The following is a 6,119-nucleotide window of genomic DNA, read 5'->3' on the forward strand; positions in this document are numbered from 1 at the left end:
CTTTTCACACTATGTCAAATCATTACTTTGTACAACTTAGGCTTACACAGTACAATATGTCAGTTACATATTAATAAAGCTGGGGAAAAAAATCAGAGATTATGCCAAATGAACAGACAAATCCGGTATTTCCAGACAACAGTGAGAAAGTAACTTAGAGAAAGAACACTGTATTTGTTTGAGTTTCCTGGTAACCAAGGCCAAGAGAAAAACACAGATGACCCTCAATAGTTGAAAAGGGAATGAGACACATTTATCTGTGTTTATGATGAAACTGTACTTGTGATGAAATATACCTCCAAAGATTATATTTGCCTATTGAGTAACATAGAAGTCAGCATTTTCAGTTGCTGTTTGAAAACATACTGTTAATTATAAGTCAGTAACACTGGTTCTGTGGAAGGTTAAGAAAACACGCTCTAGGTATATTGGTGTCTGGAGAGCTAACGAAGTTGAAAAATTTAGAAGCATCAACAAGCTATGTGCCCTTAGCTAGGCTCCCAGACCAGAGCTGTGGTAAAACTGGGCAGTGGCTAGAGGAGACGGGCTGCCTTCCCACCGTGGGCAGACTCTCTCATGCCCACACTGACCACAGATCCCCACATGTATTCTGGAAATCAACAGTTCTTTTTTTTTTCAAAGTAATCTTTATATTTTAAATTGAAGTATAGCTGATTTGAGCTTCCCGGGTGGCTCAGAGGTAAAGAATTTGCCTGCCAGTGCAGGAGCTGCTGGAGATGTGGGTTCAATCCCTGGGTCGGGAAGATCCCCTGGAGGCAGAAATGGTAACCCACTCCAGTGTTCTTGCCCAGAGAATCCCACGGACAGAGGAGCCTGACGGGCTGCCGTCTGTGGGGTCACAAGCAGTCAGAAATGACTGAGTGTGGACAGGCATTGGACATAGTTGATTTACAGTGTTAGTTTCTGGTGTACAGAAAAGAGTTTCAGTGTCTATATGTAAATATACATATTCTCTTTCGGATTATTTCCCCTTATAAGTTATTGCAATGTATTGACTCTACTTCCCTGTGCTATACAGTAGATCCTTGTTGCTTATCTATCTTGTATACAGTAGTATGTATCTGATAATCTCAGACTCCTGATTTATCCCTTTCCCCTTTGATAGCCATAAGTTTGTTTTCCATGTCTGTGGGTGTATTTCCGGTTTGCATATCAACTTATTCGTATCTTGTTTTAGATTTCACATATAAACGATATCATATGGTATTTGAATTTCTCCATCTGGCTCATTTTACTTAATATGATAATCTCTAGGTCCATCCAGGTTGCTGTAAATGGCATTTTCATTCTTTTTTATGACTAGGTAATATCCCATTGTGTATATGTATCACATATTCTACATCCTTTCATTCCTGGATGGACACTTAAGTTACTTCTGTGCCTTGGCCATTGTAAACAGTGCTGCAATAAACATTGGGGAAAAACACCAGTTCTGTTAGACATTACCAGGTGCCCTACCAAAAAGGTTTCAAAGCCCAAACTTGAGATGCGCTGGTCTCGATAAAGTGAAATCAGTTTGCTGCAGAATAGCATTAGCCTTTAAGACACTGAGGTATGTCTTGAATGTCCAAGGAACATAGACCGTACTGATTCCCCAGGAAGGTTGACCGTGGAAGCTCTCTCCCTCCCCTGCTTTAATTCTTTTCCAAATGCAGCGTGCTTTATTATCTCTTTCCCCTCAACATGTACTTTGGGAAACGCTGAACTGCGGTATCTGCTGAAATGAGCACCATTAGCTTTTGGAGCAAACATTTACAACGTCATGGCTCACTCTGTCACTCAGAGCCAAACCTGAAGACTCCTGGTTGACACGGGAGTTCAGAGCAGGTTCCTGATTTTCCTGATTGCCTGATTCACCCTCTCCCGTCCTCCCACTGAAAGACGCATGAAGGCACGTGCACAAAATCGCAACTGCACCAGAAGCTAAGAATACCCATGAAGCCTGGCCCCAGTTGAGGAGGGATTTCTGCCAATGATGGTGCAGATGAGGACAGATTGAGGAATGCTCATTAGCTGATGCACAATGAGGCTTCTGAAACAGAGCTCTGAGTCAGACCAAAGGGAGCCAGGCCCTTCCCAGACATTGCTCCCCAGGTGAAGGTGATCACTTCTCTCAACCACCAACAGTTCTGCCAGTCTATATTTTTTAAATTCACCACGAATGAGGCTGCCTGAAACTCCTGGTTCTCTGGAAATACTTCTCCTATTCCATGTGGGAAGGACCTCATCAAACATCTACTGACCCCAGAATTGTGGTTGATGGCCTTCCCTTCCCCTGAGGCTCCAAGAAGTTTCTGTCAGCACCAGGGCAGTCAGGAAAGGAGTCAGGGGGGTGGATCCTCAGCTTCCACAGCCTGGTTCTAAACGCAGGCAAAAAATGTCATTTTAGTAGATACGAAGTCAGCAAAGAGATGTCAGCTTTGGGCAAAGGGTGAAGCATCTCACAACTTAGAGGTAAAGTTAGTAGAATTTAAATAGGGGCACGAGGTGTTAGCTAAAGCTATTATTGTCATCATCTTGTGATGTATAAATAGATCACCACAAACTTACACAGATAATGTATCAATTATCTCTCAGTTTTAAGGAAGCCTCGGAGAAGGCGATGGTACCCCACTCCAGTACTCTTGCCTGGAAAATCCCATGGATGGTGGAGCCTGGTGGGCTGCAGTCCATGGGGTTGCAAAGAGTCGGACACGACTGAGCGACTTCATTTTCACTTTTCACTTTCCACTTCCATGCATTGGAGAAGGAAATGGCAACCCGCTCCAGTGTTCTTGCCTGGAGAATCCCAGGGACGGGGGATCCTGGTGGGCTGCCATCTATGGGGTCGCACAGAGTCGGACACAACTGAAGCAACTTAGCAGCAGCAGCAGCTGGGGCAGGAAGGATAGGATATATATCTTCCAAATTATAATAAGAAAAAAAAAAGATACTCCATAGAGCAAAAGACAGAAAAAGGATATCAAGTGTGCATTTTTTAAAAAGCAAGCAAAAGCATAAAAATAAGATGGCAAAAGTAAGAGCAAACATCCTTTTTGAGACAATTAACAAAATAAAGTTTCCTTTTAAGAGACTCTAAGACTGGATCAAAAGCAAAATTTTAATGTGTTTCGTTATGCTTCTGCTTCTGCTGCTGCTGTTAAGTTGAGTCAGTCGTGTCTGACTCTGTGCAACCCTATAGATGGCAGCTCACCAGGCTCCTCTGTCCCTGGGATTCTCCAGGCAAGAACACTGGAGTGGGTTGCCATTTCCTTCTCCAATGCATGAAAGTGAAAAGTGAAAGTGAAGTCGCTCAGTCGTGCCCGGCTCTTAGCAATCCCATGGACTGCAGCCTACCAGGCTCCTCCTTCCATGGGATTTTCCAGGCAAGAGTACTGGAGTGGGTTGTCATTGCCTTCTCCAGTTTTGTTATGAGACTCACCCCCAAACAAAAGGACAGAACAGATTTTTTTTTTTTTAAGTTGGACAAAGATATATTAGGCACACATAAGTACAATGAAGCAGAATTTTCAAATCTTTTATCAGATAAAATAGGATGCAGGGGAAATTATTAAACAAAAAAGGTTATTTCAGGTTGCTAAAGATATAATTATGATGAAACTAGTGATCTTGAATCCTAATGTGCCAAATAAAACAGCACTGACATATTTAAGGAAGAAACTTAAAAATCTAAGATGAAATTCAATACAAAAAATTTTGTAACTGAAAATTTTAACAAACCAAGATAAGATTTCATTTGCAAGTTATGGAATTAACAGAAAATTTTAAGAAGCATAGAAATTTTGGATAATAAAATAATATAATTGATTAAAGGATAATTATTAAAAAGATTTACTTGCAAAAAAAAAGTAACTTCTTTCAAACATCCATGGGATATTTACAAAAGTGACTATTAAATAGCACACAGGAAAACTGACTTACAAAAGTGGCTCTTTTGTATGAACTTAGCAATTAAATTGAAATTAGTAACTAAAATTTGAAAACACAACAAAAATAATCAGGAAATTTTAAACACGTTTTTAATCAACTCTGTCTAGAAAGAAATGATTAATTCCTTGAAAATGCCAAGATTTGTAAAATGTTGTTAGTGATGTCAATGCTCTGAGACCATTCATTGCCATCTGCAAGGTAGGACCCTATGTTCATGAAAATCACATTTTCAGAGACTCTAAAATGGCACTGGGAAATGCGAGATTTACAGCTTAGGTGCAAAAACAGGCTACAGAACAACATGGAGCAAATACTCCTATTTTTAAGCTAACAAAACAACGACATGAACCAATTGGCAGGGACTGTGAGGTGAAATTATAGGGGATTTAAATTTGCTTATTTCTATTCTGTACATTTCTCAAAATTTGGGCAACAAATACATAGTTATACAGTAAACAAATAATAAACAATTTTTCAAGAAAAAAGTTTAAAATTACAATTAAGCCCAGGATGTGCTCACTCTGATCTGGATCCTAGGTGCCTGCCCAGGTGGGATCTGCCCAGGCATGACCTGCTCAGGTGTCCATTTGCTCAACTCTCATCTCGAGGGACCACCTTCTGCTCACTGGTTACCGATTACTTCATCAGTCACTGACATGGAGGACTCCTCCCTACTTAGCAAGTCAGACAGAATTAATGTTTCTTTCCTTCCAAAACTGTATCTGGACTGAAACCAAATTAATGCATGAGGATTCACTAATAGCCTTCTCTTTGGTACACGCCCCAGGCGAACTTTTGAGTATTTCCAAGGCTCTTCTTTGGAGAGCCTGCCTCCTGCCTCTGCCCTCCCTCCATCCACGAACATGCAAGAAACCAGGGGCTTCTCTCAATGGGGGATGGAGCACAGGTATACGAATGAGCATGATGCTGGAAAAACAGCTCAGGTATTAAGTGAGGGAGAGAGGGGCCTGAATGGAGGAGAAGCCGGAGTTGTAAGACTGTCTGAAACTTAAAGACCAGCGCAGCTGAAACGAAGGGTGTAAGACAAGATGGGGCTGGGGATACACGTGCACTTCACGAACAGGGATTTGTGGGCCTTGTGGAATATTTGGGGCTTTGTCTTAAGAGCAACAAGAACCACGGACATATTTTCAGCAGAGGGTGACATGACCGGACTTCTTTTGAGAAAATGTCGACGTTGCTGCAGTAGGAATAATAAAATGTAGACACACTAGATGGCAACCGTAGTGACCATCTGGGAGACCAGACAGCGTGACAAAGGCAGAGATAAAGGGAAGTGGGCAGACTAAGGAGAGAAAAATAATGCAGTGCTTCTCAACTAGGGATGATTTAGACCCTCAAAGGATGGCTGACAAATCCCTCCTCCAGCCTCAGGTCTGAGAAAGCACTTCTCTGCCTCTTTGGGCCCAGCCCAGCACAGCGTCCTGTCCCATTCATCCTCACGGAGTGTATGGATCACAACTTGGAGGGAGGCACTGACTGGCATCTTAGTGGCCAAGGATGTTACTCAATATCCTACCTGCTCAGGATGGCCCCTCTACAAAAAGTGATGCGAAAGGTCGATAGTGCTGCCGTGGAGAAACCTGGATGAGCAGAACTGAGGTGGGAGAGGCTGCAGGGGAATCCCCTTTCTTGCAACTGACCGACGGTGGTGCTGGCCCCCGAGTGAGGAGACCAGGATGCAGGGAAGGCAGTGAGGGTGCCCGTGCCCTTCTGGTGGACCCACTGCTGTCAGGAGTCCCCACTGACACGGTGCACCAGCGCCCCCTCTTCCTCCAGCCTCGGGTCTGAGAGAGCGCTTCTCTGCCTCTTTGGGCCCAGCCCAGCACAGTGTCCTGTCCCATTCATCCTCACGGAGTGTATGGCTGAGCGGGTTTACCTGTGCCTGCTGGGATTCGTGAGACACCAGTGCTGTGTTCACACTGGGAGGGACAGGACCAGACGGCCAGGCCCCCATCAAAAGTCTTACCTTTTTGCACTGCTCAGGTCTCCCCAGCCCCCACTACACTGCTCAGTTTTGATGGACTTTTTAGAACCACAGTCCTCAACCTTTTTGGCACCAGGGACCAGTTCTGTGGGAGACAACTCTTCCAAAGACTGGGGTGGGGAGGAGCTGGTGGAAGAGTGGAGAGGGGTAGGGGTTTACG

Source organism: Bos mutus, chromosome 3 (assembly GCF_027580195.1).
Source record: "Bos mutus isolate GX-2022 chromosome 3, NWIPB_WYAK_1.1, whole genome shotgun sequence".
NCBI classification, from domain to species: Eukaryota; Metazoa; Chordata; class Mammalia; order Artiodactyla; family Bovidae; genus Bos; species Bos mutus.